The 21,350-nt window shown below is 37.0% G+C and overlaps 1 long non-coding RNA gene across 1 annotated transcript; it reads left to right on the top strand.

Annotated features, from left to right (window-relative positions):
* Positions 1–443: 443 nt before the first annotated feature.
* Positions 444–17,071, top strand: LOC143653577 (uncharacterized). Its single transcript, XR_013161378.1, has 5 exons — positions 444–687; positions 2,362–2,463; positions 10,695–10,800; positions 15,711–15,872; positions 16,734–17,071. It is a non-coding gene; the product is annotated as an uncharacterized LOC143653577 (long non-coding RNA).
* Positions 17,072–21,350: the final 4,279 nt, after the last annotated feature.

Below are 21,350 nucleotides of genomic sequence, written 5' to 3'. Positions count from 1 at the left end.
TAATATTCTTCCAGCTTCGGGACTTTCATGTAAGGAAGGACCGTAGAAAAGAAAGCTTTAAGCAACAGTGCTTTATTCATTTATTTTATAAATACATTCCCTGGAATACTTTAGAGGGAACCACTGAAGAAAATTTTTTGAAGATTTCCAATATGGTCAGCAATATGAGTTTTAGGCATGCATGTTTTTTTTTTTTTCATACTTTTTTTATTTTTATTTTTTTATTTTATTAACGGAAAGAAAAAAAAAGAAGAAATTAACACAACATTTAGAAATCATACCATTCTACATATGCACTCAATAATTCGTAACATCATCACATAGATGCATGATCATTGCATGCATGTTTTTTACCATTAAAATAGTAACTGAACAAATCTCAAAACAGTCATATTTCCTGAAATTGTCACCAACTGCTTTCATGAACTTTTGTTTTGTTTTGTGTGTTTGGTCTGTTGAAGAGTCTGTCCCTTTGCACAGCTGCCCTCATGTACATCCTGAGTAGGGACCGGTTGAACATGGATCTCGATAGAGCCAGCTTAGATCTAATGATTCGACTTCTGGAACTGGAACAAGATGCTTCGTCAGCTAAGCTACTGAATGAAAAAGATATGAACAAAATTAAAGAAAAAATTCGAAGACTGTGAAACTGTACACAACAAGCATCTAGATCTAGAAAATATAACGGTAGGTCCCTCCCTCCTCCCTTCCTTCCATTGTAAAATAAAAACTACTTTCATAAAGTCTTTGATTTGTGACAGTTCTCCTAGCAGACATGTGACTTTGGACAAATCATTTAACCTCTTTAGTCTCAGTTGACAAATTGAGAAATTTTTCTGAGGTTTAGCCTAGAGCGTAATTCTGTTCTCTGCCTGAAATTTCTAACCTAGCTCATCTATATTTGGGTCTCCGTTCAGTAAATGGCCATAAATTTCTGTTGACTTTTTTTTTTCCATGTAGATATTGCATTTAGGCTATTAGTAATTTCGATTCATATTATCTGGATTTCATGAAAAAAAAAGTTTCAAAGCATTTGTGAGGGCCATTTCTTTTCAGTGACTCAGTGGCTTATTCCATGCTGTTTTAGGTTGTTGACTTCTTCAAGAGATTGCAAGAACCCAAAAGACTGAGAGGACAGATTCCTAGGTACCTGCCCTCCCTGGGGCAGTGCCCTTTCTAATTAGGGCCAGAGCCAGTAGCCACCCCTGTGCTCACTCAACTCCCCATCTTTAAAATGCCCATGTAGCTTTTGCTTCATTCCAGTCATACTTTCATCTCTTTTTATTTTTTTCCATCTGTCTTTTTTCCTTGTAGAATCAGTAATACCTCAATGGTTGCTAGTCCAATACTAGATAAGTGGCCTGTAGTTTTGAAAAATAATCTTATTTTATTGTTCTTATTTATATCTTATTTATAATTATTATTGTATAATGCCTGGTTTTCAGATATTTCTAACGTCTCCCTCATATAAACATTGTTTTTCTCTGGTGCCACATTGTTCTGCATTGGAGCTTGGCTATATACTTTAAGAAAGAAAAAACGACAAAGGCAACTAAAGAGAAAGGGAACTTTAATCAGTTTTTTATCCTGCCTCTTAATCTTCTGTGCTCCCTCTAGCGGTGATCCTGTAGCATTATTTATGTGTAATGATTTTGTCATGGTGCCACATGATGAGCATCCAAGCTGCTAGCTCTGCAGTATAAAGTTTAAGATGTGAGAGTCTGGAACACTAAAACAAAGGAGTTGTATTCAGAATAGTTAAGAAAATGTATAAAACCGTAAGAAATAGACAAGCAACCTTGAAGGAAAAAACTCATGGTAGGAAAAACGCATATAACTAAAAAATATGTGCTAGAATTGATTGTATAAACCAAAGCAGTAAGATACCGCTTTCCATCTTCAGATAGGCAAAAATTAATTAATAACTTGTAAGTTTGAGGGTTCACGGTAATTGACACTCCCACATTTTGCTTTTGAGAGTTAACTTCTAACAGCCTTTGTGGAAAATTAGTCCAGTGTATTAATTTGCATTTGGAATATGTATATACTTTGATTTAGCCCATTCTTGAGCGTTTTTACTGTAGAAATAATAGTATCAGTATTATATTGAATTGACAAGTGATAAATTAATAATGGGTTTTCTCTGAAAACTGGGCATGTGATTTAAAACATCTCTTCAATACATTGTTGTGATAAAATTAAAAATTAGTTAATGTTTACTTAATGAAAGCATTTACTGTACTATACAGAGATCCTTCTAGCAGGCAGTGAATTTTTTGTAAAGAAGGTCAGTTTTTAGAAATGTTGCCTCCAAATTATTGGCGAGCGTCCGTGTTCATTACTGATGCTTTTGAATTTTAGACTGGGCATTTAGCTATGGAGGCATCACTTCTAAACGAGCAGGAGATTGGTTTAAAGAAGAACTACGGCTTTTGGGAGGTCTGGATCACATTGTAGATAAAGGTACATTATGCACATGTATTACTTTTTTTATGTATTATTTAAAACCTGAGGAAGATGTTTCATTTATATACAAAAAATAATTGTATCTGTTTGAAAAGTTCTGTTCTTTTATTAGTGTCCTGCGAATCTCTTCATTTTTAGAGAGCAGGCCATCAATACTTTGCTATTGGGGGCTACCAAAAAACGTAAATTATAAAAGTAGGGTCTCATACTTCAGTATCTCATAGTAGAAAACCTAGAATAATGTTCAGTGAAATGTCAGATTATTGATAGCATGTATACAGAGGGTTTTTGCCTTTTTAAGAATTGTATTTTTTTGCAGATATTATTGAGAAGTAGTTATTTATCATATATTCCATCCAAATTATAGAGTCAGTATCTGACGGTATCACCACTTAGTTGTGCAGTCATCATCACAGTCACTTTTAGACCATTTTCGTTACTCTAAGAAGAAAGTTATCAGATAGATACACAAAAAAGAAAACCCAAAACACCCCATGTACCTTATCTCCCCTTGTATTGACCTCTGGTATTGGTGTGTTACACCAGTTACTGTTGATGAAAGAACTTTTTTTAACTTTTATTTATTAAACATACCAACATACAAACACAAGCATTCTTACCATATGATCATTCCATTCTACATATATAATCGGTAACTCACAACATCATCACCTAGTTGTATATTCATCATCATGATCATTTCTTAGAATATTTACATCAATTCAGAAAAAGAAATAAAAAGAAAACAGAAAAAAAAATTCATACATACTATACCCCTTACCCCTCCCTTTTCATTGATCACTTGCCTTTCAATCTATTAAATTTATTTTAACATTTGTTCCCCCTATTATTTATTTATTTTTAATCCATAGGTTTTACTCATCTGTCGATAAGGTAGATAAAAGGTGCACCACACACAACATTTTCACAAGCACACAGTCACATTGCGAAAGCTATGTCATTATACAATTGAGGAAAAAAATTGAAGATATTACTGTTAACTACAGTCCATAGCTTGCAATAGGTATTTCTTCCCATATATATATTCCACTCTGTTACTCTTTGTGCAAGTGTCGTACATTTGTACCAGTTTAGTTATTTAAATTTGTAGTGTTAATCAGTGACATACTGATATACATGACTCTGAACAACCCCTTTCAAACTGAATGACCTACAGTACAGCACTCTACCTTATATTCCCGCTCATGAGTTACCCTCACCCCATTTCTATTAAAATTCAACCAACAGAGGGTTTTTTTTTTCCCCAGCTTCATTCAATGTTTTAACATGATTACTTTACAATTAGGTATTATTGTGCTGTCCATTTTTGAGTTTTTGTATCTAGTCCTGTTGCACAGTCTGTATCCCTTCAGCTCCAGTCACCCATTATCTTACCCTGTTTCTAACTCCTGCTGGACTCTGTTACCAATGACATATTTCAAGTTTATTCTCGAATGTCGGTTCACATCAGTGGGACCATACAGTATTTGTCCTTTAGTTTTTGGCTAGACTCACTCAGCATAATGTTCTCTAGGTCCATCCATGTTATTACATGTTTCATAAGTTTATCCTGTCTTAAAGCTGCATAATATTCCATCGTATGTATATACCACAGTTTGTTTAGCCACTCTTCTGTTGATGGAGATTTTGGCTGTTTCCATCTCTTTGCAATTGTAAATAACGCTGCTATAAACATTGGTGTGCAAATGTCCATTTGTGTCTTTGCTCTTAAGTCCTTTGAATAGATACCCAGCAATGGTATTGCTGGGTCATATGGCAATTCTATATTCAGCTTTTTGAGGAACCGCCAAACTGCCTTCCACAGTGGTTGCACCATTTGATATTCCCACCAACAGTGGATAAGTGTGCCTCTTTCACCGCATCCTCTCCAGCACTTGTCATTTTCTGTTTTGTTGATAATGGCCATTCTGGTGGGTGTGAGATGATATCTCATTGTGGTTTTGATTTGCATTTCTCTAATGGCCAGGGACATTGAGCATCTCTTCATGTGCCTCTTGGCCATCCGTATTTCCTCTTCTGAGAGGTGTCTGTTCAAGTCTTTTTCCCATTTCGTAATTGGGTTGGCTGTCTTTTTGTTGTTGAGTTGGACAATCTCTTTATAAATTCTGGATACTAGACCTTTATCTGATATGTCATTTCCAAATATTGTCTCCCATTGTGTAGGCTGTCTTTCTGCTTTCTTGATGAAGTTCTTTGATGCACAAAAGTGTTTAATTTTGAGGAGCTTCCATTTATTTATTTTCTTCTTCAGTGCTCTTGCTTTAGGTTTAAGGTCCATAAAACCGCCTCCAATTGTAAGTTTCATAGGATATCTCCCTACATTTTTCTCTAACTGGTTTATGGTCTTAGACCTAATGTTTAGATCTTTGATCCATTTTGAGTTAACTTTTGTATAGGGTGTGAGATACGGGTCTTCTTTCATACTTTTGCATATGGATATCCAGTTCTCTAGGCACCATTTATTGAAGAGACTGTTCTGTCCCAGGTGAGTTGGCTTGACTGCCTTATCAAAGATCAAATGTCCATAGATGAGAGGGTCTATATCTGAGTACTCTTTTCGATTCCATTGGTCGATATATCTATCTTTATGCCAATACCATGCTGTTTTGACCACTGTGGCTTCATAATATGCCTTAAAGTCAGGCAGCGCAAGACCTCCAGCTTCGTTTTTTTTCCTCAAGATGTTTTTAGCAATTCGGGGCACCCTGCCCTTCCAGATAAATTTGCTTATTGGTTTTTCTATATCTGAAAAATAAGTTGTTGGGATTTTGATTGGTATTGCATTGAATCTGTAAATCAATTTAGGTAGGATTGACATCTTAACTATATTTGGTCTTCCAATCCATGAACACGGTATGCCCTTCCATCTATTTAGGTCTTCTGTGATTTCTTTTAACAGTTTTTTGTAGTTTTCTTTATATAGGTTTTTTGTCTCTTTAGTTAAATTTATTCCTAGGTTTTTTATTCTTTTAGTTGCAGTTGTAAATGGGATTCGTTTCTTGATTTCCCCCTCAGCTTGTTCATTTCTAGTGTATAGAAATGCTACAGATTTTTGAATGTTGATCTTGTAACCTGCTACTTTGCTGTACTCATTTATTAGCTCTAGTAGTTTTGTTGTGGATTTTTGCGGGTTTTCGACGTATAGTATCATATCGTCTGCAAACAGTGATAGTTTTACTTCTTCCTTTCCAATGTTGATGCCTTGTATTTCTTTTTCTTGTCTAATTGCTCTGGCTAGAACCTCCAACACAGTGTTGAATAATAGTGGTGATAATGGACATCCTTGTCTTGTTCCTGATCTTAGAGGGAAAGTTTTCAATTTTTCCCCATTGAGGATGATATTAGCTGTGGGTTTTTCATATATTCCCTCTGATTTTAAGGAAGTTCCCTTGTATTCCTATCTTTTGAAGTGTTTTCAACAGGAAAGGATGTTGAATCTTGTCAGATGCCTTCTCTGCATCAATTGAGATGATCATGTGATTTTTCTGCTTTGATTTGTTGATACGGTGTATTACATTAATTGATTTTCTTATGTTGAACCATCCTTGCATAGCTGGGATGAATCCTCCTTGGTCATGATATATAATTCTTTTAATGTGTTGTTTCATACGATTTGCTAGAATTTTATTGCGGATTTTTGCATCTATATTCATTAGAGAGATTGGTCTGTAGTTTTCTTTTATTGTAATATCTTTGCCTGGTTTTGGTATGAGGGTGATGTTGGCCTCATAGAATGAATTAGGTAGTTTTCCCTCCACTTCGATTTTTTTGAAGAGTTTGAGGAGAGTTGGTACTAATTCTTTCTGGAATGTTTGATAGAATTCACATGTGAAGCCGTCTGGTCCTGGACTTTTCTTTTTAGGAAGCTTTTGAATGACTAATTCAATTTCTTTACTTGTGATTGGTTTGTTGAGGTCATCTATGTCTTCTTGAGTCAAAGTTGGTTGTTCATGTCTTTCCAGGAACCCATCCATTTCATCTAAATTGTTGTATTTATTAGCGTAAAGTTGTTCATAGTATCCTGTTATTACCTCCTTTATTTCTGTGAGGTCAGTAGTTATGTCCCCTCTTCCATTTCTGATCTTATTTATTTGCATCCTCTCTCTTCTTCTTTTTGTCAATCTTGCTAGGGGCCCATCAATCTTATTGATTTTCTCATAGAACCAACTTCTGGTCTTATTGATTTTCTCTATTGTTTTCATGTTTTCAATTTCATTTATTTCTGCTCTAATCTTTGTTATTTCTTTCCTTTTGCTTGCTTCGGGATTAGTTTGCTGTTCTTTCTCCAGTTCTTCCAAGTGGACAGTTAATTCCTGCATTTTTGCGTTTTCTTCTTTTCTGATATAGGCATTTAGGGCAATAAATTTCCCTCTTAGCACTGCCTTTGCTGCGTCCCATAAGTTCTGATATGTTGTGTTTTCGTTTTCATTCGCCTTGAGGTATTTACTAATTTCTCTTACAATTTCTTCTTTGACCCACTCGTTGTTTAAGAGTGTGTTGTTGAGCCTCCACGTATTTGTGAATTTTCTGGCACTCCGCCTATTATTGATTTCCAAGTTCATTCCTTTATGATCCGAGAAAGTGTTGTGTATGATTTCAATCTTTTTAAATTTGTTAAGACTTGCTTTGTGACCCAGCATATGGTCTCTCTTTGAGAATGATCCATGAGCACTTGAGAAAAAGGTGTATCCTGCTGTTGTGGGATGTAATGTCCTATAAATGTCTGTTAAGTCTAGCTCATTTATAGTAATATTCAGATTCTCTATTTCTTTATTGATCCTCTGTCTAGATGTTCTGTCCATTGATGAGAGTGGTGAATTGAAGTCTCCATCTATTAGGGTATATGTGTCTATTTCCCTTTTCAGTGTTTGCAGTGTATTCCTCATGTATTTAGGGGCATTCCGATTCGGTGCATAAATATTTATGATTGTTATGTCTTCTTGTTTAATTATTTCTTTTATTAGTGTATAGTGTCCTTCTTTGTCTGTTTTAACTGTTTTACATTTGAAGTCTAATTTGTTGGATATTAGTATAGCCACTCCTGCTCTTTTCTGGTTGTTATTTGCATGAAATATCTTTTCCCAACCTTTCACTTTCAACCTATGTTTATCTTTGGGTCTAAGATGTGTTTCCTGTAGACAGCATATAGAAGGATCCTGTTTTTTAATCCATTCTGCCAGTCTATGTCTTTTGATTAGGAAATTCAGTCCATTAACATTTAGTGTTATTACTGTTTGGATAATATTTTCCTCTACCATTTTGCCTTTTGTATTATGTACATCACATCTGACTTTCCTTCTTTCTACACCCTTCTCCATACCTCTCTCTTCTGTCTTTTCGTATCTGACTCTAGTGCTCCCTTTAGTATTTCTTGCAGAGCTGGTCTCTTGGTCACAAATTCTCTCAGTGACTTTTTGTCTGAGAATGTTTCAATTTCTCCCTCATTTTTGAAGGGCAATTTTGCTGGATATAGAAGTCTTGGTTGGCATTTTTTCTCTTTTAGTAATTGAAATATATCATCCCACTGTCTTCTAGCTTCCATGGTTTCTGTTGAGAAATCTACACATAGTCTTATTGGGTTTCCGTTGTACGTGATGGATCGTTTTTCTCTTGCTGCTTTCAAGATCCTCTCTTTCTCTTTGACCTCTGACATTCTAACTAGTAAGTGTCTTGAAGAACGCCTATTTGGGTCTAATCTCTTTGGGGTGCGCTGCACTTCTCGGATCTGTAATTTTAGGTCTTTCATAAGAGTTGGTAAATTTTCAGTGATAATTTCGTCCATTAGTTTTCTCCTCCTTTTCCCTTCTCTTCTCCTTCTGGGACACCCACAACACGTATATTTCTGCAGTTCATATTGTCCTTCAGTTCCCTGATCCCCTGTTCAACATTTTCTATTCTTTTCCCTATAGTTTCTGTTTCTTTTTGGAATTCAGATGTTCCATCCTCCAAATCACTAATTCTAGCTTCTGTCTCTTTAAATCTACCATTGTAGGTATCCCTTGTTTTTTCCATCTTTTCTACTTTGTCCGTCACTTCCATAAGCTCTGTGAATTGTTTTTTCAGTTTTTCTATTTCTTCTTTTTGTTCAGCCCATGTCTTCTTCATGTCCTCCCTCAATTTATCGATTTAGTTTTTGAAGAGGTTTTCCATTTCTGTTCGTATATTCAGCATTAGTTGTCTCAGCTCCTGTATCTCATTTGAACTATTGGTTTGTTCTTTTGACTGGGCCATATTTTCAATTTTCTGAGCGTGATCCGTTATCTTCTGCTGGTGTCTTGAGCATTTAGTCACATTTCCCTGGGTGTTGGACCCAACAGGTTCAAAGATTTTTCTGTGAAATCTCTGGGTTCTGTTTTTCTTATCCTGCCCAGTAGGTGGCGCTCGTGGTACTCGTTTGTCTGTGGGTTTCACCAGTAAAAGGTGCTGTGGGTCCTTTAACTTTGGAAAACTGTCGCCGTGGGGGAGTTTCGCCAGCCGAAGCGGCTTGGAAGAGTGCCAGTCCGAATCTCCCAGCCGGCCCAGGAATCCGAATGCGGGGAGGGTCGCCGGCCGGTAGTACCATGCTGTTTTGACTTCTGTAGCATCATAATATGCCTTTAAGTCAGGTAGTGTGAGACCTCCAACTTCATTTTTCTTTCTCAAGATAATTTTTTTTCACATGGGCAGGCACGGAGAACTGAACCCGGGTGTCTGGCATGGTAGGTGAGAACTCTGCCTGCTGAGCCACTGTGGCCTGCCGTTTTAAGATATTTTTAACTCTTCAGGGTACCCTGCCCTTCCAGATAAACTTGTTTATTGGTTTTTGCATTTCTGCAAACTGAGTTATTGATTTTTGTATTTCTGCAAACTGAGTAATTGCTATCACATTGAATCTATAAATCAATTTAAGTAGAATTGACATCTTAACTGGATTTAGTCTTCCAGTCCATGAACATCATATGCCCTTCCATTTATTTAGATCTTCTGTGATTTCTTTTAGCAATTTGTTATAGTTTACTTTGTATAGGTCTTTTGTATCCTTAATTAAATTTCTTCCTAAATATTTTATTCTTTTGGTTGCAATTGTAAATGGATTTTTTTCTTGATTTCCCCCTCAGATTGCTCATTACTAGTGTATAGAAACAGTGTAGATTTTTGGGTTTTGATCGTGTAACTTTCTACTTTACTGCGTACACATATTAGCTCTAGTAGTTTTCCTTAACTCTACTTTTAAACAGTTTTATTGAGGTATAATTGACATGCAAATTATGCACTATTAAAAATTGAACTGCTATGAAAAGTCATGTAGGAGTCTTTTTGTGGAATATACTTTCAATTCTCTTGGGTAAATACCTAGGAGTGTAATGGCCGGATCATATCGTAGGTATATATTTAACTTTTTTTGAAACTGCGAAACTGCCAAAACTGTTCTATCATTTTACATGCCAGCAGTGTATGTGAGTTCCAGTTCCTCTCAATCCTTGCCATGGTCAGTCTTTATAATTTAGATACTGTAATAAGGGTATAGTGGTTTCTTCTTGTTCTAATTTGCATTTCCCTCTCATAGCTAAAGACAATGAGTTTCTTTTCATTTGCCCCTTTGCCAGTTGTAAATCTTCATTGAAGTATTTGCTCACACCTTTTGCCCATTTAAAAAAAAATGGGGCATTTTTAAAAAAATGGGCGTAATTGATTTTTATTCTTTCTTATTATTCAGTTTTGAGAGTTATTTATATAATGTGGTAACAAGCCCTTTTTCAAATATATGTGTTCCAAAGATCTCCTCCCAATTTATATAGCTTTTTTCATTTCTTTACCAGTGTCTTTTGAAGAGAAGTTTTTTATTTTGTTGGAGTCCAATTTAAATCGATTTGCTCTTTTATAAATTGTACTGTTGGGGTTGTATCTGAGAAACTAAAAATTATGAAATACTTAGGGATAAGTCTGACAAACTGTCAAACTGTAGCTGAGAGAGCGCAGGGAGTTTAAGTACACTGTTAAGACTGTTTCTTATTCCTGCTCTCCGACCCCTCTGATCTGTAACTAAAGTTACAATGATTTTATCCTAGAAGTTATAGTTTTAGAATTTATCCTTAGTCCTATTATTCACTGTGCCGATTTTGAAGGATTTATGTACCCTAGGAAAACCATGTTTTAATCCTAGGAAAACCATGTTTTAATCCTAATCTATTTTATGGTGGTAGCCATTTCTTTTTATCCCTATTCAGTACTATAGGTTGGAAACTCAATTTGATGATCTCCACAGAGATGTGACTTACACAATTGTGGCTATTAACCTTGGATTAGAGGGAGCTGTTACTCCACCCATTCCAGGTGGGTCTTGATTAGTTAACTGGAATGCTTTTAAAAGAGGGAACCATTGTGGAAAAAGCTAGAGAGCCACAGGAGATCACGAGATCTACAAGAGGTAAGGGAGCCCGTGCAGCCAGAGATCTTTGAAGATGAATGCCCTTAGGGAAGCTTCCTGAAACAAGAAGCCTGGAGAGAAGACTAGCAGACAACGCCATGTTTACCATGTGCCTTTCCAATTGAGAGAGAAACCTGGAACTTCGTTGGCCTTTCTTGAATGATGGTAACCTCTTATAGGTGCTTTAATTTAGACTTTTTTGTAGATTTGCTTTAATTGGGACATTTTCATGACCTTAGAACTGTAAACCTGTGACTTATATTCCCGCTTTTTAAAGCTGTTCCAGTTTTAGTATATCATAGTCTGGCAGCTAGCAAACTAGAACATTCATTTTGACTTAACTTTTGATATGGTGTGAGTTACACATTGAAATTAATTTTCTTGCATGTGGATATCCAATTAATTCAGCACGATTTGTTGAAACGACTATCCTGAATTGCTGAATTGCCTTTTCACCTTTATACCTTTGTCAAAACATCTGTTGTCCATATGTGTGTGGATCTATTTTGGACTCACTATTCCTTTCCATTGCTCTATTTCTTATTAATTTTTTTTTGTGAAACATAACATGTATACAAAGAAGCAATAAATTTCCAAGTACATTTTAACAAGTATAGAACAGATTTTAAAGTTTGGTATAGGTTACAGTTCCATGATTACTTGTTTTTTCTTCCAGCTGCTCCAAGACACTGGAGACCAAGAGAAATATCAGCAATAAAGATTTAGCAGTCATACTCATTTGTTAAATCCTATCTTCTCTGGTATACTCCTCCTTCTCTTTAAATAACATGTATACATAAAGGCAATAAACTGCAAAGTACATCACAACAATTAGTTGTAGAACAGATTTCAGAGTTTGGTATGGGTTACAATTCCACAATTTTAGGTTTTTATTTCTAGCTGCTCTAAGATACTGGAGGTTAAAAGAAATATCGATATAATGATTTAACACTTATTTCTTAAATCTGACCTTCTCTGTATAACTCCACCATCAGCTTTGATCTTTCTCTCCCTTGTTAGGGGTATTTGGGCTATACCCATTCTAACTTTTTCATTTGGGAAGGAGCTGTCAATAATATGGGGTGGGGGATGGAACTAGTTGATGTTCTGCAAAGGCTGACCCTTCTGCATTTCAGACTTATCTGGTCCAGGGACCCATCTGCAGGTTGTAGGTTTCTGGAAAGTTACCCTAGTATATGGAACCTTTGTAGTATCTTGAATAATACCCTAGGTATTCTTTAGGATTGGCAGGAATGGTCTTGATTGGGGTTTGGAAAGTTATGATAGGTAACATTGTCTAATTGAAGTATGTGTAGGAGTGACTCCAGTGTAGCCTTTTGACTCTATTTGAACTCTTTCAGCTACTGATACTTTATTTGTTACACTTCTTTTCCCGTTTTTTGTCAGCATGGTATTGTTGATCCCACAGTGCCAGGGCCAGGCTCATCGATGGGAGTTATCTCCCATGCCGCCAGGGAGAATTTCATCCCTGGATGTCATGTCCTACCTAGTGGGTAAAGTTGTGCTTAAAGAGAGAGTTGCCACATCTGACAACAAAACAGGTCCTCTGGAGGTGACTCCTAGGCATACCTGTAGGTAGGCTAAGCTTCTCTGCTACATATATAAGCTTCACAAGAGCAAGCGTCAAAATTAAGGGCTTGGCCTATTGATTTGGGTGTCCCTCATGTTTGGCACAGTACTCGGGGTTTCCCTGGTGGTAAAGTTTAATAGTTCCATAATTTTTCGCCCATCCCACAAGGGAATTTGCCAATGTTTTTTTATTATCTGCTTAATATACTGTGGGGTGCATCCAGGCATTACATTAAGCTATACAGATATAAAGGCTCTCATTCTTATTCTGGGCTCCCTGTGTTTGGATTGTTTAAATAATCTATTCAGACAGTTGAGTTAGATTATGTGTTTACAGAAAATTTAGGTTCTAGACATAATAAAACTGTCTTCCTCTTGTCTCAAAGAGTAGGTTAAGTTCTAAAATACAGGCAATGTCTTCCTTACCCCTGTATCCTGAATTATCTTAATCCTTTCCCCACTGGTTTCATTCTTGTCTCAAAATACCAGGTTATATATATATAAAACAGCCCCTCAGAATCCAGGAATAGCAGTTACCATTGCAGGTAAATGTGACTGCTGTTAAGAGCTTTTATTTTTTTTTAATCTTAATACAATACCACCTGTTTTGTTTACTCTAGATTTATAATGTCTTAAAATCAGATAACTTTAGCCCTCCATTTTCATTCTTTTCCAAAGTTGTTTTGTCTATTCTAGTTTCTTTATATCACTACATGAATTTTAGAATCTGCTTGTCAGTTTCTAAACAACATTTTTTTAAAGCCTGCTAGGATTTTGATTGGAATTGCATTGAATCTATTGACACCTTAACATTATTGAGTAATCCAACCTATGAAAAGCTATACATTTACAAAATGTTTCAGAGTTTTCAAGGCACATACACTTTGCATTTATAGAGCACTCCATTCAAGAATAGAAGAATGTACTCACTTTAAGCACACTTGGAACATTTAGTCTATCCAAGATAGACAACATTTTGGATCATGAAACAAGTCTCAAAAATTTAAATGGTTTCAAGTCAAAGTATGTTTTCTGCCTACCATGCAGTTTAAATTAGAGATTAATAACAAAGTTATCTGGAAAATTCCCTAAGAGTTGGCAAGAAAATAAAATACTTCTGAATAATCCATGGATCAAAGATGAAATCAAAAGGGCAATTAAAAAGTATTTTTTTTTTTTTTTTTTTTTAAAGGGAGGAAGGGAAGGAAAGACAGAGAAGGAAGGAAGGATAGAAGGAAGGAAGGAAGGAAGAAAGGGAAACATCTTTAAACATTTTCTTGTTTTATTATATTTTGTTTGTTTGTTTGTTTTTTACATGGGCTGGGGCCGGGAATCGAACCGAGGTCCTCCGGCATAGCAGGCAAGCACTCTTGCCCGCTGAGCCACCGCGGCCCGCCCTAAAAAGTATTTTGACCTGAATGAAATGAAAACAAAACATATCAGAATTTGTGGGATAAAATTTACCAAAAAAATACCATGCCAAGAGCATTTTAAAAATATGAAATACTTAGGGTTAAATATGATGCAATCGCTGTCAAATTGTAGCTAAGAGAATGGATGGAGTTTAAATGCACTGACCTTTCTCTCTGCTGCCCTCTGATCTATTTCTGGGGACTCCCACTTGCTGAACCCAAATGGAGACCAAAGGGCAAAGGAAATTTTGATACATCTATAAAGCTGATTCTTCCCAGACACAGAGCAGGTGAACAAGTGTGAGAAATGGGTCCAGGATGTCAGATGGAGACTTTTGAGAAACATGATGAAGCTTAAGATTGAAAAATTGATGACGCTCACATGTACTGTCAGCTAATCTCTGCAGATAACTTGAATTCACGTTGGTCACAAGTGAATAAAATATCTAATATATATGAAGATAGGCATTTGGGGGCCACCATTGGGGGGATGTATGGCATACTGACTTCACCAATTAGTATTATATGAGAAGATACTTTGGCCCTCCAACCCAAAGTGCTCAAATGAGGGGAAAATTGTGAATTTTCATGAGTAGTTTTTCTTTAGCACTGCCGCATATTCCACGGCACTTATCATATAGAAACATCTCAATAAATGACCAGTTTTGTTTCTTGTAAAAGACTTTGCAGAAATACTAAATATGAGTTTAATATTTTTATTCCATGTTTTCAACTGCAGAAATTCTTTTATTCAGCATCAGAATATATGTACTAACACGTACTAGCAAACGGATCTTTATTCCTCTTTTTTGGTAATTTTATTTTAACAATAGAAATTTATAATGCTTCATTTACATTTAAAAAACTCTCTCTCCATGTTTGTTTTCATTTGTTTGGCGTGTGTATACACTTTTAAGATTTGTTGTACCAGGAATATGGGTATATTTTTAATTTACAAGAAATACTTTGTTGCTTCTTCACAATCTTAGGAAAAGATAGCTTGAGTAAATGAAGTATTTTTTTCTTTTGTGACAATTGACCATTGACCTTGCCTATTTTAATAAAATTTAATATTGACTAGAAAACATTCAGCCCCTCTCCAACGCATAGGGAAAATCAAAAGCTACATGAAACCTTCCTCAAAATCAGAATATGTAAGAAGGATCCATTCTGTTAGTGGGGGACAGAGATTATTGTCCTAGAGTCTTTGAACTTGGTACACCTTCTGTTCTCTTCCCCCAGTCTTTAAGGAAAAGGGTATGTTTAAGTTCAGGCTTTCCCAGACCAAGTGCATTCTATTCCCCACTTTATGGCCTCTCAGGACCTCTAAGAATCTGTTACTTGGGGTTGCCATGGACACGGAGTTCTTATTCCAGTACTGGCTGTTTTTTAGCACCGGGTAAAGACCTAAGGGTGAGAGTCTCTGAGCAAAGAGGGACTATCTCATCCTTGGCCTTCTAGGTCAGTTAATGTCACTTTCTCATCTTCACCAAGAGGGTTGGAAGAGTTTAACGTTGGTTTTAGAGGGTTAGGTACACCTGGGAAGCGGGATGGGGGGAGAGAGGATGGGGATCTTTGGGGGCTGTGGACAGGTAGGTTTGCCCTGTGTCTAGACAGGGATACCTCCCGAGGAGCCCCTTACCCTTGGGGAATGGGAACAACTAGGCTTACATGGGGGGGGGGGGTAAGTAGAAGCGATCTTGTTGCTAGCCAGGAATGGGGTGATGAATTAGGTTTAATGGGCTTAGTTTTTGGAAATTAAAGAATAAATTTTAAAAATAATGAGAGAAAGTAAAAGCCATCACTCTTGAAAGGTAGTAGAAGAAGAAACCGCTTCCAGAAATTGGAGGAAAATTTACTGCAACTGAGAAGTTTCACTGAGTTGTGAGAACCGAGATCTGCTGTGAAGGGCTGCCCCTCCGCCCTCTGGCCCTTCGGGGCCAGGCGCCCCGGGGTAGGGCAGCCCCCGGCTGCAGGTAAGGGGAAACAGGGCTTGCAGGGAGAGGGCACCGGGGACATCCGCCGCTGCCTTCGCAGCCCGTGCTCTCCCGGCCACATCTGTGGAGCATGAAGTTGTAGCCTTGGCGTTCGGGGACTCCGCACTGCACAGAAGCTGGTACTCCTCGAAAGTAAGGAATTTACAGGTGGCTGTGCCCCAGGCTTCAAACTCAGAAGCAGCGTTTATGTCCAGATTGCTCTGTTTATCTTTCTTTTTCTTTTGTAAAAAAAGTATTTTTTTTAAATCTGTTTTCGTTTTTCTCTCCTTGCCAAGAGTTTAGGGGCTTGTGGAACATTTCTGTCTGCCTCAGTGTAGACATTGTGTGATTACTATTAACTTGGCAATGCACTTTGCTATATTATTTTTTTTTATTCTCCAGTGACTTCCCGTTTTCTTGCATTACATGAGCCCAGCTCTGTGAAATGTTGAGCGGCATGTCTCTTCCCTCTCCCTCCTTTGATTTATTCTACAGAATATTTCAGGATGGAAATATCATAAATCACTATGGTAATGTAAAATTGACTTGAAATATGTTTTCTTGCACATTCTGGGTCCTCTGTGAGAAATGGATAATCTTTCAATTGGTCCTGTATTTCAGCTAAACTTAAATTTTGTTGAACAAATAGAACTGTTCTGTTTGTTGAACTGAAATACCAGTGGAGAAGATAGAACACAAGTTATGTAGGATTTATAAAACTGCACAATATCGTAAATTTCATAAGTCTGTGGATTCTTAGAAATGCTGTTTCATATCTAATAAATTCTATGCATGACTTTCTAATTTAGGGGATATCATACGTATTTTAAACACATTCATATGTATTTTTCTTTTTCTTAGATTAATTGTAGATTAAATTCAACCGCAAGGTGCTACAATGCAGCGATTTATGAGACGGCTTTCCATGTGTTGCCAAATTAATAGGTAAGTGATATGATTCAGATTTTCTGAATGTTAAACATAATGCTCAGCTTTGGTTATTGGAATAGGGAATATGTGTGCACCTTCTTTCGTAATAAATGTAAACTGTACACAGATGAGATTTTTAAATGAGCTAGGCAAACTTACAATTTAAAGATCTCGTTCTATGCTTATAATTCCTTTAGGAATTCTTCAGTTTAGACAGTATGATAACATGTATGTGCTGGTTGCTTTAAGTTTCTCTTGTAGGGGTGGCTGATGGCCCTAATGTTCAGTCCAGAGGCCAAGAGCTGGCATCTGTTCAGGAAGCCATTCTCCAGAGGGGCCACTACAAGCCCTTCAGTTATCCCATCTGGATCAACACCTAAAACATTGTTAACTACCACAGTGAAAGTCAGAAATGGATTTTTATTAGTAAGACGGATGTTAAAATTGTATTAAAATTTAAGGTATGTGAATTGGCTAAAATATTTTAGGGACAGCCTCACCCTTACCTAAACAGATAAAAATCTGAGTGAGGCCTATAGCACCCTTAGGATATAACATATAACCTTAGGCATGTCCCCTATAAGTTTCTGTCTCCAACCCCTGGTTTAGGATAATTTGGGTCTCTGAAAAGTTGGTCTGTTTGCCAGGAGAAAAACATTGCATGCGAGGTGATACTTAAAACACCTTGAAGGACAGAATATTTATAGGACAGGTTATATGAACTCTTTTGTGTCTAAGATTTATGCATTACCAAATAAGTTCAGGTCGGTTTCACAATATCTACCACCTTCCTTAGAAGGCAGTTTAGCTACCTGTTATTCATGCCCCCAAGTAACTTATCAAGGTATTACTTCAGGCTTCATACAATACTCTCCCTAAAAGGAGTTCAGGTATCAATCTAGTGATGTCCCCCATTTAAAGATTGGTGCCCCAGGCAACAAACTTCACAGGCCTGGTCTGTCACTGGATCTGATGGGTAATTTGAATATTTGCCAATTCTCTTCCTTAGTGGAAGTCATCTGGAAAATCTAGTACTTTTTTGGTATCACTGCCTGTGTCAGGAATTCAAATTCTTACCTTGTGTTTTTTCAAGCACTTTTCCCTGATGTGATTGATCAGTATATTCTGTAGTCAGCCCTGTTGATTATCCCTGTTGAGAAGCAATTGTTGCCTATAGATGTCTTTCTTTTTATAAAATATAACTTTCCTCTTGAGACCTGAAGGGACTTCTGTGAACCGTGCTTCAAGGATATGGACATACCCATGTGGAACTAGGAAAGCTCCTTTCATGGACCCTCAGCCCACTTGAGGAGTTTTGGTGACTCTAACTCCAACCCATCTTTCTAAGCAAGCTGAGAGAGCAGCATATTATTAATGCTATCTGTGATTAGAGTTTAAATCTGTTGAGTAAAGTGTGAAGTTGGTTTGTACGGGGGAACTTTCATTCATTTCAAGTGACAAAGAAATGTGATAAACTCAACAAAGAGATTTAGATTTTGTTAAATCTCTTTAGCAGAAGAGATTTCTAAATTCAATGTGGCAAGTGCAGCCTAGCTTCTCCTTGCATCTTATAGTAAAATGAGAGAGGAAAGAGATAAGCTGAGAAATGAACTCTTGGATAGAAAAAAACTAGAAGTACGTACTTTGGAAAATCCTGGGTCTCCAGAAATGAGACCCCAGAGAATAGTGCCCCATGTGAGGATTTAACAGAACATAGAACTAGTCAGCCATGTCAGTGTGAGTCAGGATTGTGGACGGAGTTATCCAGGAAGGATTTATGGAAGGTTCTGTTGTCTGATGGTTGGGACCCCCTGTGTGCTGCATATGAAACCAAATTTTTTATGAGCTCTATATTAACTGAACCACTACCATCCTGGACTAAGAGGGACAGAAAAGAGACAGATTAAAGGAAAAATTATTTCAAAGGTAGGACCATGGAAGCTAAGGTCTAGAGCCAAGTCACATCAGGCCAGTGGAGATGGCATGCATATGTGAAATGTGAGTTTGCCCCGGAGTTTACAGAAGGCAGGCCTTCTGCCCCATTTTTCAGGAGAGTGTTGCCACCCCAGAGCTCTCCAGTCTTAAGGACTGAGGAAGCTTGGCTTCCTTTCTTTCAGGATGATTCTAGTGGCATGGACTTCAGAGAGGATGGAGCCATGCCCAGGGATTAGGGAGAGTCTGGTTGCCACCCCACTTTCTGAGTGGGGTTAAACCTGTGCCCTGGGATGGCAGAGAGTCGTCAGCACTAACATAAGCTTGAAGAGGGTGAACCAAGAACATGCTACCCCCCATTGTTTGGAGGTGTGAAACCCGCACCCCAGTGTTTGGAGAGAACGGGAATGCTGTGTAAACCTTGGAAAGGGTGAGACTGCCACTCTATCAAGCCCTGAGGACATAATGTCATTTTATAGAGACTTTCAGAGCTGGAAATCTCATGGAGTATGCCCTGCAGGTTTCCAGAACTGTTAGGGACCCGCTACCCTTGTTTTCCTTCAATTTCTCCCTGTGGAAATGGATGTGTATCACCCCTCTTATATATTGGAAGCAGATAACTTCTTCTGAGTTTCACAGGTCAAGGGGAATTTTGTCTTAGGGCAGACCACATCTGTACTGATTTTGATGAGATTTTGTACTTAATATTACTGAATGATTTAAGCCTTTTGTGATATTGTGATGGAATGAGTGTATTTGGATATGGGAAAGCATAGGTCTTTTAGAGCCAAGGATGGAATATGGTAGTTTGAAGCTGTTTTCTGGTCCAGAAAAGGCCATGTTCTTTTAATCCATTTCTGTGAGTGCAGACTATTATGGGTGGGGTTTTTTTATTAGTTATTTCAACTGAAATATGACCTAGCCCATTCAAGGTGGGTCTTAATTCCTTACTAATCCTTTATGATGAGTATAAAAGAAAGAAAAAGCCCAAGAGCTCAGAGAAGCTAAGAGATGAATTTTAAAGAAAAGCCCTGAAGAAGCTAAGAGAGGACTCACAGAAGCTCAGAGAAGAGACCACTGGAACTGAAGCTAAAACAATGAAATCTAGAAGGAAGGACCAGGAGATGCCAGCCACGTGCCCTCCTGTGTGACAGAAATGTTCCAGATGCCAACAGTCCTCCTTCAGAGAGAGTATCATCCTGCTGATGCCTAATTTGGACTTTTAGGTCTTTGATTTCTTTTAGCATGTTTTATCATATTCTATTATGGTCCTGTATGTGTTGGTTAAGTTTATTCCTAGATGTTTGGTTTTTTTTTTTGTTGCATCGTAAATGGAATATTTTTCTGATTACATGCTCAGATAGTTCGTTATAGTGTATAGAAACACTCCTGATTTTTCTTTTGTGTGAATTGCCCTTTTTAAAATATAAATGTTCTTCTTTGCGTCTTAACATTTTTGCACTTAAGGTCTGTTTTGTCTGATATTAGTATATCTGTCCCAGCTTATTTTTGGTCACTACTTGCATGGAATATTTTTCTATATTTTCACTTTCAATCTGTTTGTTTCATTGGTCTAAAATGAGTCTTTTGTAAATAGCATATAGATAGATCTTATTTTTCAGATCCATTCTGCTGATCAATGTATTTTGATTGGAGTTTAATCCATTAACATTCAGTGTTATTATTATAAAGGCAGTACTTACTTCAACCATTTTGTATTTTGGCTTTTATTTATCAGATCTATTTTTGTCCTCTCTTTTACCCTTTTAATCAGCCTGACTGATAATCTTGATTTCTATACTCTCCTCCAATCCTGTCTCTCCTGTCATTTCTTTTCAGCTGGTAGAACTTCCTTTAGTATTTATTATAGACAGGCCTCTTGTTAAACTCCTTGGCCACTGTTTGTGAATATTTTAATTCTCCCTCATTGTTGAAGGACAGCTTTGCCAGATAAAGAATTCTTGGTGGCAATTTTTCTCTTTCATTATCTTAAATATATCATACCACTGCATTCTCACCTCCATGGTGTTTGATGAGAGCTCTTCACTTAGACTCATTTGGCTTCCCATGTATGTGGTAAATCATTTCTCTCTTGTTGCTTTCAGAATTCTCTTCTTCCCCTTGACATTCGATAATCTGAATAGTATGTGTCTTGAAGTAGGTTTTCATATTTTTTCCGTAGTAGTATGTTGGACTTCTTGGACTTGTATATTTGTTCTTTTATAAAGGTTGGGAAATTTTCAGCCTCTTTTTCCTCAAAATTCTTCCTGGAACTTTTCCCTCTCTCTTCCTTCTGCAACACCCATGATGCATGTTTGTGTGCTTCCTGTTGTCCATCATTTTTCTGAGGCCCTGCTCATATTTTTTCTTTATTTGTTCTTTCGTCTGTTCAGATTTGTGTTTTGTCTTCTATTCACTGATGCTTCCTTCTGTCTCTTCAAATCTGCGTTGCATGTCTCTAATATACTTTAAATTTACTCTACAGTGATTTACGTCTCCATAATATCTGTTATTTTTCTATTTCTGTGTATTCTTTCAAATTCTTCTTTAAGCTCAACTAGTATCTTCTTAATATCTTTTATCTCTTAAGCCATCTTGTTGAATTGTTTGGGAGAT

Source organism: Tamandua tetradactyla, chromosome 13, assembly GCF_023851605.1.
Source record: "Tamandua tetradactyla isolate mTamTet1 chromosome 13, mTamTet1.pri, whole genome shotgun sequence".
Lineage (NCBI taxonomy): Eukaryota > Metazoa > Chordata > Mammalia > Pilosa > Myrmecophagidae > Tamandua > Tamandua tetradactyla.
Note: the sequence above shows the minus strand (reverse complement) of the source record. Positions and strands in the feature narration are given on the sequence as shown.